Raw genomic sequence first — 12,403 nt, 5'->3', positions numbered from 1 at the left:
ATCCACGGTCAATGTCATAAGCACCACAAAGCTTTTATTTTCTCTCTTCAAGTAGTCGACTTGTTTATTATCACACTTTAAAATTAGCCCAAAAAATATTGAGAACTGAGCACTAAAGTGTCAGAAAGAGGCAAAAACAACAAACATACTGCTATATTTAACACCAAAGTACTGAGGTTTAGATTTATTTTTTCGCTGTCTTTCTTTTTGGTTTTCAATTGGATGTTTCAGACATCACGTAAGCCCACACTAGGCACGGATAAAAATGCATTTTGGAGAGTGGAAAGGTGGCTTCACATAAATCCTGAAGGAGGTCCGTGCAGTTAAACTGAATCAAAAGCTCTGCTGAAGCTGAGTTTTAGCGCCTACGTGTCGAAGGTGACTTCAAGCAGTAGCAGCACATCAAAAAGTGGGCTCACTTAACATCGAGAGCCTAACCGGTAAGACTTTTTCTCCCCTTCTCATTCTTCTAACATCCAAGACTGGTGAGGCGAGGCCTTGCTTTGCTGCTAATTAGTCCAATTAGTTTTCTCCCCAGCAGCAACTCTAATCAAAACCACTAAAAGCTGTTAGAAAAACAGAAAAGTACCACACACACTCACTCACTCTACAGTGAACCATTTGGTAATAATGCTAAAATGTCCTTTTTGTCACTTTATTATCATCATTAGAAATGGCGACTGCACAATACGTAGACTTGCATGTTTTCAAATGATTTATTCCTTCTGTTTGCAGACGCATTCAAATATTTCCCAGTCGCGGTCAGCAGTTGACAAACATCATCATCATCATGCGCAGGAATGTCAGATTCATTTTTGGGGCTTTTGATGATTTCTTTGAGTTCAATGATTATACAACAGGCATCTTGAAGGATCTTTAAAAGCAAGACTTGGCTGCACAAGTTTGAATTAATGTTCAGTCTTTTGGGGAAATAGTGATATAATTCATGCTTGCTTTTTTCCTTTCCTACAGTACTCCCATTTATTGTACACGTTCCAGACCCACCCGCAATAGGCCAAAATCTGCCTATTTTGATAGACCATATAAATAATTGTTAAAATAGTTTTACCCTTTCCACACACTTTAGACATTAAAACCTATTAAAACACACTTTTTAAACATATTATAAAGGTATTTAAACAAACAAAACAAAAAAACACAGGTGTCAAACTGGTGGCCCGGGGGCCAGATCCGGCCCGCCACATCATTTTATGTGGCCCGTGAAAGCAAATCAAAATTGCTCATTATGTTTTGGACACAAGTGGTAGCAACACATGCAGACAACATACTCATAGGCATATATTCTTTATGCTTTGTGAATAAGGACTAATATTTACGATGGTCTTCTGCATTCAATCATCAAATCTGCATGTATGGCTGTATGGATTATACGGCGGCAGTATAATCCATACAGCCATACATGTTGGCCAAGGAGTGCACACCACAATGAGCAACACAATGCCCAATGAATTAACAAGATGCACAGTGTTTAATTCATCACATTCTATTTAATTGTTATTATATCTTTTTATACATTTCAACACTGTAGAGTGCTCCTTATCGTTCATTATGCATTCATTTCAATGCCGAAAAATAATAGTGTTTTGTGTTTAGAGAATGGTCAGGGAAAGAATTAAACTTGTAAGTCAAGACACCCCTGTATATCATACCAAATAAACCAGATTCTTGCTTCGCTGACGCAAAACAAAGCCGACAGGATATAAGAACATCAGCTGCGATTTGGGAGCTGCTAAGTGTTGACAAGCAAGCAAATGCAAAGTGGAGCTGTCACTCTGCTGCATGTGTTGAAATCCAGCGAGGCCTGTGAGCGCCAGTGAGTCACTTGCACTCTGCAAGGCTGTGACACATGGCAAATAAGACGTGGGCCCTAAACACTCCAATCATCCTTGAAAGGTTTGGCAAAGCAAATGCTATCATTTCACGGATCTTACCTCACTCACGCTAGATCTTTTTGTCCCCTCGCTTGTTGTCCAATCTATTGAATGTCATGGGCCGCCTGTTGTTTTTATAGTCTTGACACCCCAAGCTGCGTGCGCACGGATCTCTGACAAACTCTGTTACATTTATTTTTACGGTCTCCTCAGAGGAGTCACAGGTCAAGTATTGAAACATTATGCGCTCCCCGCTGTGCACAATGGTAAACAACTGCTTATGCAAAGGAATTTTGTGTGGGGGAAAAAAAAAAAAAAAAAAGAAAAAAAAAGAGAAAAAAGACAATTTAGAGTCTCAAAGTAAAGAAAATATACAAAAAATATAATAATTTGAAATAGATAACATAAAATTCCAACTGAGTTTTTATTTATTATCAGACAATGACCTTTAAAAGTTAGGGACAGTGAATATCAAATCCTTTGAGACTTAATATTCTACAGTGATTTTAACTTCTACTTGCTATTTTCTGTTCACATATTTGTAACTTTATCGCTTTCAGGATTGTTCTTAGTCAGAATGCACAACTCATTTCCAAGGCAAATTTCCCTCTTACCTTCAAAGTGCAGGAAATAAGAATGTCGCGATCATAAGGAGATCTTCACGTTTTTGAAAAAACAGTTTTTAATGGAGGTAAATGCCCACCATGCTGCAAAAGCCATGCTTGAATTCTCATTTTAAAATTTTTGAAAAAACAGTTTTTAACGGAGGTAAATGCCCACCGTGCTGCAAAAGCCATGCTTGAATTCTCATTTTAAAATTTTATTGAGGATTTAAAATTTTAGGCCATAATGGTACAAACAATCAGGAAATAGACACATTTCAAGCAACGTTGCAACAACATAATGAGGCTTCTTTCAGCTTGAGTGATAGCGGTTAGGATCCGAGGTTCGGGTTTAAGTTCACCCTTTTAAAAGAAATGTAATAGTTGAAAACATTTATATAGGCTTCTGATTTCAAAAGTAGTTAGTTATCCATCAATTTGTTGTGTACCTATAAATATATGAGGCAATAATTCATTCACATGGGTTCACAGTCATAACGGCCCTCAGAAGGAAGTCATGACTACAATGTGGCCCATGACAAAAATGAGTTTGACACCCCTGGTGTCCAGGGTCGGAGTTACGATGAGGGTTCAGACAGGTTCCGATGGCTCAACTCTCGTATTTGTCAGGAGGTTTTGTCTCGTGGAAAATCAGGACAAACACGACGGCGCCCTAATCAGCAGCAATGTGCGAGTCGTTTTGAAGACACGGTGCACTTCACGTTTACTTCCCGATCGCTTTAGTAACGGCTCATGTGCTAGGCCCGGTGTCAATGACACACACACCTACACACACTGTGCACGCCCTCGTCCCCAACTGATCGCATTGTCATGATGACAAATAGATGGCAGAGGTTTGTGTATGCCTGGCTGCACTTTTGAGCATGCATTGTTGTTGGCTCGTGTACACGTGTTTTTCCTCCGCGATTAGCTTGCAGGGAATTGGGAAGCGGTGTTTCCACCTGGTGGCCATGCTTCATCCATGTTAATGAGGATCTGAGAGCTCCTACTCCTCCAAGGTCACACGTGTACACACACACACACACACGTATACACACACACACACACAATGCAGCAGCACTGCAGGGATTAACCATCCCATGCATCTTTATTCCATATGCTCGCAGTTTACCCACGGATGCTCACAGATTACATTGACCTTGCCACGTGCGGGGGATCTCGCTGTGATGACAATCACATGCGTGCAGCAATGCTTGCTTACCTATGTGATCACAATGGGTGCTTTACACAACCAATCATTTAAAGACAGTCGACTGTGTTCTCTCTCAAAAGCACAACCTGTTTTTAGTTTTTATTTGACCTCTACCAGCCCTTGTTACCACCTGCTTTTAAGACTGCCTGAACCCAGAAAACCTTGCCAGAGTATTGAAGCTTCTACAGCGGTACCACAGCTCCTCAGTCTCGAAGTAAGCCTACTCAATTCCAAGTGTCCTTTCCGACCTGTGTGTCTCCTTGTCTTCAGTGTTCCTTGCACCCACGCTGCCAAGCCAGCTGCATGCCCTCGTCACCGCCTGCCTCAACTACCCGCCAGCGCACCTCAAGGACCATCTACATTTTCCTTTTGTCAATAAACTGTTCATCACAACCTTCATTTGTTATTGGGGTTGTAGTTTTCAGTGGCGTAGAATTTTACTTTATCATAATGAGCAGGGTTGATAATATGCCCCCATGTAGGTAACAATATTTTATTCCAGGTGTGTCAAACCCATTTTTGTCATGGGCCACTTTGTAGTCACGGTTTCCCTCAGAGGGCCGTTGACTGAGAAACTATATGTGTCAGGTGTGGGAAGTAGCTGAACCAAAGAGCAGGCGGAGGCTGATGTAAAATGATGAACAGTTTATTGAGCAAAGGTTATGAAAGTGGTCCTGGATGTGTTGACAGGCGGCAGCGTGGGCAGGTGGCAGGCAGTGGACAGAATAGGGGGCTGGCAGGAATGACGTGGGTCAGGAACACTGGGAACGAGGAGACAAGCGTTAACAGGGGAACGAGGAGTTGAGTAGTTTATATGAGTACGGTGGGCCGTGGTACCGCTAGGAGAGGCTGCAGGCTCGGGAGGAGTACTTACAGGGAGTTGAATGGATGGCATCTGTTGGGGAAGGAGGGAGACCTGTTGCGAAAGGGAGTGGAGCGGTTCGGTGATTTCTTGCAGTATTTTGTCCTGTCGTCCAATGTGGGCGCCTTGGAGGGTTTGTGCGTTCTTCAGTGCCTCCGGAGTTGCTGGGTCCATAGTGGCCAAAGTATTCTGTCACGGTTGGGGTGGTCGAAGGCGAGGAAGGAAAGGCAAAAAACGTGGAGGACCCAAGTGCAGGGAAGCGGGGAGGCAAGGCAGGACTACGGGAGTCTCAAAAAAAATTATATTTAAGCTTCAAGAAGGGCCAACAAGGAACATTGATAAAGCAAAACTAAATAAAGTCCCACAACCGAACTAAAGTAACACTTAAATTCCTAAAACTGGAAACAAACTATCACTGGTGAGTAGGATATGGAACAGATAGGGACAATGACCCCTGACAATGACATACTGCAAAGACAATGAACCAACAAGAACTGAACGAAACCAGGGAATTAAATACAAACAGATTGACGAGACAACGAGGAACACCTGGACGAGACACGAGTGGCTGGAGAGAGCTGATTGGTCGACAAGGTAGAAGGTTGACGAGAACAGGTGGACACAACAACCAAATGAGCACACGACAAACATGGAACAAAACTAAACCAAACCAAAACACAGACCATGACAATGTTTAGTCACCTCAAAATATTATTACATACAACAAATTGATGGATACCTAGTTCTGAAATCAGAAGTAAAGGATAATAGTTTGTTCAACTATTGTTCAAGTTACTGTAAACAGAAAATGCTTGCAATATCTCAACAATACTATTTATTATATATGACAATTTGAGCAAGAATCATGGAAGTTAACACAGATGATTTGCTGTCGCGGGCCACTTAAAATGACTTGCCGGGCCAGATTTGGCCCCCGGGCCTTGGTTTGACACATGTGATTTATTCCATCAATCTATTCATTTTCTATAGCACTTGTTCTCACTGGGGTCATGGGTGAGCTGGAGCCTATCCCAGCTGACTTTGGGTGAGAGGCGGGGTACACCCTGGAATAGTCAACAGCCAATCACAGGGCACATACAGATTAAAAACTCACATTTACACATGTTGACAATTTAGAGTCTTCAATTTATCTAAGAAACATGTTTTTGGAATGTGAGAGGAAGCCAAAGTACCTGGAGAAAACCCACGCAAGCACGGGGAGAACATGCAAACTCCACACAGGAAGGCCGCAGCCTGGATTTGAACCCCCAACCTCAGAACTGTGAGGTGGATGTGCCAACCTCTCATCCACCATTCCACCGAATAATCATCAAATTAATTAAATAAGGTACCAGTAATCAAAATGTTGTCATGACATACAAAAATACAGAAAATACAAATATATAAAATTACTATGTTATAATGCATTTATTAAACTAAAGCTATATAATTTACCATATTGACAAAAAATATAACAAATAAATAGAAACAAATATATATACATAGTAAGTTACTGTAATATTAGTAATATTTCATAGAAGATAAAGAATATATATATGCCTTATCTCTTTACACGTGTCGTTCCACCATTTGTGTTCAAATATCTGCTACTTAACGGGTTGTAAAACTGCACCTATTGATGCTAACTGTTCGCATGTCAATGGCATTTTCCATCGCATGTTAGCATTAGGCTAGCGCGGGGACCGTCCTAAAGGCAACATTGTTTGGTTGTTTTAAATACGCAATGAGTAATTCTCTTCATTTTATGTTTGATTTGCCAGTAAACTTCAACTGGGAGTGGCATCAAACAGCTTGAAAACCGTTTTTTTTTGGGGGGCAGAATTGTTCACCATTTGTCAAACTGCTGCTTGTTGTGAAGTGTTAAATTGAGTTTACTGCCACTCTTATCTCAAATTTGCACTCGCGAGTGAACGCACAAAATCGGGCAAATAATAATCGGTTCATATCTCGAAAAACACGTAAGCCAGGTTTATGTAGAGCACACCCTCAAAAAGTCAACACAAGGCATTGGGTTCAAGAAATAAAACCAAACAGATATTTTCAAATCAAATTAAAACAAAACAAAAACGTCTGTCACTTTGCAGTCACACACGCAGACAGTTGGAATATCACATTGCAACCAAAACAACTGTCTGAAGGTTAAAACATGCATCATAACAACAATAGGTTCAACACAAAACGTGTTTGCGGAGGAAGCAATTTACACGCCAACCTCACTTCAATGACAACAGCACATAAACTAAATGGGCTGACAAATAAGCATCACATTTCTGTTTAATTAGGCATTGGATAAATAGGGTTTGTGTTAATTAATGTTTTTCCATGTTATTTCATGCATCAGTGAGATGGCAAATCAAACTTTGAGAGGCAGCAAATACGAGAATTTATGTCACCAATTCAGTGTGGTCAACACTGATTGACCTCCAATTTGTTCTGATTAAAATAAAATTCCCGTAGGAAATCATAGAAATACAAATAATCCATTTCAGAGTCAAACGGTGACCATCACAAAAATCCAGACTTACAATCTTGAGGCAACATAACGCCACACGTTCACGGAAGAGGCGGAGTTTTATAATACTCCTAAAACAGTTCAGGAGAGTTAATAGATTTGTTCTCAAGCTATTTTAAACACTTTCAATTGGTTAACAATGAATGGAAATAAAAAAACAATGTTGGGACAGACCAATAGTATCGGTTTGTGAAAAAATATGAAATGACCGTATTTGGACAGAGGAGGTTATTGTCTGGCAGTGACCATATGCACTGTACGTTTGTAAATCACAATAAATAACCTTCATTTATGAAACGTGCTGCATAGACAAACCGGCCTGCTTTGCCAAAGCTGGCATGCAGCCGTGCTGTTGCCTCTTTAGGCACTCAGCCCACTTCCATGGCGAGATTTTCCTCGCTTGAGTTAATCCCAAATACCAGGATCACATGCCGTTCAGTGACAATCTCTTGGATTTGTGTCAGGAGTGGACTCATCTTCCTGACGAAGTGGACTGAATATCCATCTTCTTGCTTCCATATGAGTCACCTCTGGATTGGACAAACGAGAAAGAACTGATATTGAGCTGTTTTTTTTTTTTTTTTGTCACGGAACTCCTCCTGTGGGTTCTTGGAGTTGTTTTTGTTGGCGTCAGTGAGCGAGTGTGAGGCCCCAGTGGCGTTGTTGTCAGCCCGGTGACGTGGACACCAGATGTTGCTGCAGGATCCCAAAGTTCTCTTCTAGTCTGGATTTACTTCAGCCCAGTATTCACTTTGACCCTGGGACTTGGAAAAACTAGTACAGTGGTGCCTTGAGATTTGAGTTTCACTATGATATCTCAAACCGTTTTTTCCCATTGTAATAAATAAAAATGTCGTTAATCTGTCCCAGCCTCCCCAAAAAAAACCAACAAAAATGCTTAGGATTTTTTAAACAAGAAAAATAGCACTCTATAAAATTGTACTTTATAAAAACATACGGTAATGTCAAAATTAAATAGAATTTAAATAAATGAAAGCGTTTTTGCCACATTTTTTTGCTTCACTTCAGTGGCCATTATATTGCTCCTTCTAGTGTTTTGCATTGGCCACTTGGGGGCGGCAGTATAATTGGGCAGACATACTGACATATACATGGCCATGTCCAGCTGCTTGATAAGTAATAATAGTCGTTCTTCGCAGAGGATAAAGAATACATATGCCTGTGAGTATTGTTATATTATCTGTCTACATGTGTTGCTCTACTGTTTGTGCTCAAATATTCCTTTTGTATCCAAATATTCCACAGTCATGGCTCGTATCTCAAAAACCCCTAAAGTGGGCCACTCTTATCTCAAGGCACCACTGTAGGCCTACTCAAGTAAAGTACAGATACCAATAATGCCAATACCAGTAATGAAGTATTTGTACTTTGTTACTTTCCGACACTGATGAACTGCGCCGTGCGTGTTTTTAAGTATATTGCCTTGCAGGGGAGACATTTCACATGCAGACATCATGCATGCAGCACCATTTCCCAGCATTACATCTACAGTACGTTTATTCCACAGATCCTCACTAAGAGGCCCCAAAGAGGTCAGATTACGGGAAATAAAAAAATCAGCAGCGGCCCCCCTCCGAGCATCTCTGCACAGATTGGCGCAACTCGCACATTGGCTGCGGCGCTGCCCTTTAATACCGGACCATTTATATCATTTATTTCCCTGCACATCCCATAATACCAGAGCATGCGGGCTGACTTTTTCCCTTGCTTGGTCATCAGTGTAAAATACCTCAGTGTTGTAGACAGAGACAGATGGAGAGCGCAGCCGCCAGCCTCCTGCTCTGCTCCTATGATTAATGTCCACACACACACACGCACACGCACACACACACACACTACATGTGATTGTACATCACTGGCGAAGATGGCATGCATAAGTAGGCGAGGACTCGCTTGATGACAGAGCCCAAATGCATGACAGCACCTGTCTGATGTTCATGTTAAATGCCAGAGCACCAGGCTGTTTTATTATTATACATCCATTTTAATGACATCTTTGAAACATTTGTCCCTTATTGTGGCAGCAAAAGAGGCCACGGATGCAGTTTTGCATGAACCCATCTGGGGGGGAACACACTATCCACTCATGTGCGAGGCTGTTTTACTGCAATCAATGTAATACAAGTAGTACTGGGCGTCCCTGTTTATGGCAAGAGATGCATTTCAGACCCACCCACAATAGGTGACAATCCGTGATATAGAGCAATGTTTCGCAACCTTTATTGAGTCAAGGCACCCGTTTTACATAAGAAACTCTACCAAACAACGATCTCATCTCATTGAACTCACAAATGGACTTAGTGTGAAATCTGGGCCTGTTTAATTGAACACATAGCCGATAGCTCGTGTGTGAGCTATGCACAGGGTGCGTGGTTCTGCAACTAGTTTTAATGAGTGGACAACCATCGGCTGCTAGTTTTGCTGCGATTCTAAATTTGAAGTAACAGTAATTTGTCGCAGAAGTAACGGCCAATGAAAAATGTCACGTGTAACAAAAATTCCATTTGTGGGTATGCTGTAAGTGAGATCCAGCCGGTCGGCGCCAAGCCGTGCCAATACAGTATACAGGACAGTATATGTACCAATACAGTTGCCTGTTTCCTCTCTATGTAATATTATAAAATAGCTACAGCAATGGTCCGGGCAAACTGCTTCTTCCTTGAAAATGGTCTCATGTTGTTTGTGGTTCAATAAATAACATATAGTGTCAAAATATTGTTTCCCGTTAAAAACACCAGGGGTCACAGTTTTTCCGTTGCAACAAGTAGGTATGTGTGCGAGGGTCAATCGCCTGGTGGGCAGGTATGAGTTGCCGACTGTTATATGTTTGCGATCGTGCAGTTCAGTCGCGCTCGGTGTCCGCCGGGCTTAAGAGGCAAAAGCGTGCTTGCTTTAAACTATTTATTTCTCACTCCCAGTTGAAGTTTAATGTAAAACAGAGACATACAGCAAAAGAGAATTAAACAGCATATTCAAATACTAACATTTTCATATAATTTCACATATAGAAAGTCTGCTAGCTTAATGCTAACATACAAAGTGAAACACCATAGACAGACTAATGGAAAGTGGCATGAATGTGACAGTAATTGTAAACCTTCAAACCACCGGTACTTTAACAAATGTGGTGGAGCAATACATAAAACAGAGCATACACCAATACTCTCAGGTTAATATTCTCACTGCCCTGTGGGAACAACAATTATTGTTGGAGATTAGTTGTGTACCTTCTCTGCCTCTTCCTCTTGGTTTTAATTACACTGCATCTCTTCCAGTAGACCTCAGTGCTGGCTGGCATGTTGACACAACACTGACGGTGCAAAACTCTACAATTGGACTTAATTGGCAGAAATATTTTGAAGTATTCAGCATTCATACGTCTAAATGTTCTTAAGGTGAATTTGTGTAAGTGGTATTAAAAATCTGCAAATGGGGCACAAACAATGAACTGCGTGTATTCAAGTGTGGTTTTACAGGGGCACACACACATACATGCACGAAGCATGCGTGCACACACACACACACACACACACACACAGGTGGTGCAGAAAAGATGTTTGTTTATGGCGCCGAGTGGTCTGAGGGCTTGAAGCTGTGATGGTGTGGCAACAAGGACATGCATGCTGGCGGCGCTTTGGCAGGAAAGTCATCGGACACGCTGCCCTCCCGTTATTGCACCCCCCTCACCTCTGGTTTGTGCAAAAACACACGTACACAAAGAGGCGCGCAAGTGCGTGCACACACACTCACACATACGCACGCACACACATACACAAAACACCACAGCCAGCTTTTTGGTGCACACATTGGGGTGGAATGTTGGAAATGAGGATGGAAAGAAGAAGCTGATGGAGAGGTTGGAAAGGGACGGAAACACAACGCCAATCTGTTTGTCATTCATTCTTTCCATTTTCAATTAGCAATCATTCATTCATCTTCCGTTCCGCTTATCCTCACTAGGGTCGCGGGCGTGCTGGAGCCGATCCCGGCGATCTCCGGGCGAGAGGCGGGGTACACCCTGAACTGGTCGCCAGCCAATCGCAGGGCACATATAAACAAACAACCAATTCGCACTCACATTTACACATATGGGCAATTGAGAGTCTTCAATTAACCTACCATGCATGTTTTGGGATGTGGGAGGAAACCGCAGTACCCGGAGAAAACCCACACAGGCACGGGGAGAACATGCAAACTCCACGCAGGCAGGGCCGGGATTTGAACCCCAGTCCTCAGAACTGTGAGGCACATGTCCTAACCAGTCGTCCTCCGTGCCGCCAATTAGCAATAAAAAATTACAAAAAATGAAATAGTGACTGATTACTTATTTAATTTTTTTAAATCTAACACAAGACATTGAAAAAAAGTAAGGTTTTTCATATTTATTTTTATTTTTTATTTTTTTTACTCAGACCAGAAACACAGGACTGAATTTTATTTTAATATCTAAAGTCCCTGCAAAGCCACAAAAAAATGCTGGTTTTGGTAATTTTGTGGACTTGCGTACCCCCATCGCATTTAAAAGTGGGACATCTGCGCTGGTGTGGGCGTCATCACAGCTGTCTTCAATCCTGTCCAATTGAAACAGCTTCTCTCATTCCCTTTAAAAGCGGCACAAATAGTCTCACATGGAGATATCGCTATGTGCAGAATAGAAGGCAACGATCCGTATGTGACTGGAGCATTGAACATTAGGGGTTACACTTTTTAAATACTGAATGAGCCGGTAAAAAACGCTGCTGACTTAAATATACACAAGTGGATGGAGGGAGTTGATTGGTAGACACAAGGAACAGGGCTGACAAGAACAGGTGGAAACAGAAACCTAACGAGCAAGATGACATGAACGTGGGACACATGAAAACAAGACATAACATGAAGCAAAACTAAATCTAATCCAAACAATGCAAAACTCCATACAAACACTGATAATAAGAACAGGGCCTTAAGTGACCCAGATGTTTTGTAATGAGTATTAGTAAACATTTGTCAAATCAAATTCAGTATTGTTTTTCTATTTGGCATTATTGATCTGAGTAAAAAAAATGACATATGACAAATCTGTAAATAGACCATTTTTTGAATTACATTATACAAACACCAAAGTAATGGAGCACTTTTTTGTTTTTCAAATGATACACTGATTGGGGCTTGTTCTTAGTTGGTGGTGTTGGGGTTGTTGGAGGAGGAAATGGTAGCTCCTACAGCACAGGTAAGAGTGACCTGTTTATCTCGGCAGGCCTCTGATGTCTCTCTAATAGGACTTTGAGTAAGTGAGAC

The 12,403-nt window shown here is 41.5% G+C and overlaps 1 long non-coding RNA gene across 1 annotated transcript; it reads right to left on the bottom strand.

The window, feature by feature from the left end:
• Positions 1-4,332: 4,332 nt before the first annotated feature.
• On the bottom strand, positions 4,333-5,144 carry LOC133479782 (uncharacterized). The gene is made up of 2 exons (XR_009789067.1): positions 4,582-5,144; positions 4,333-4,468 (listed from the first exon to the last, which is right to left on the bottom strand). It is a non-coding gene; the product is annotated as an uncharacterized LOC133479782 (long non-coding RNA).
• Positions 5,145-12,403: the final 7,259 nt, after the last annotated feature.

This window comes from Phyllopteryx taeniolatus, chromosome 6, assembly GCF_024500385.1.
Source record: "Phyllopteryx taeniolatus isolate TA_2022b chromosome 6, UOR_Ptae_1.2, whole genome shotgun sequence".
Classification (NCBI taxonomy): domain Eukaryota; kingdom Metazoa; phylum Chordata; class Actinopteri; order Syngnathiformes; family Syngnathidae; genus Phyllopteryx; species Phyllopteryx taeniolatus.
Note: the sequence above shows the minus strand (reverse complement) of the source record. Positions and strands in the feature narration are given on the sequence as shown.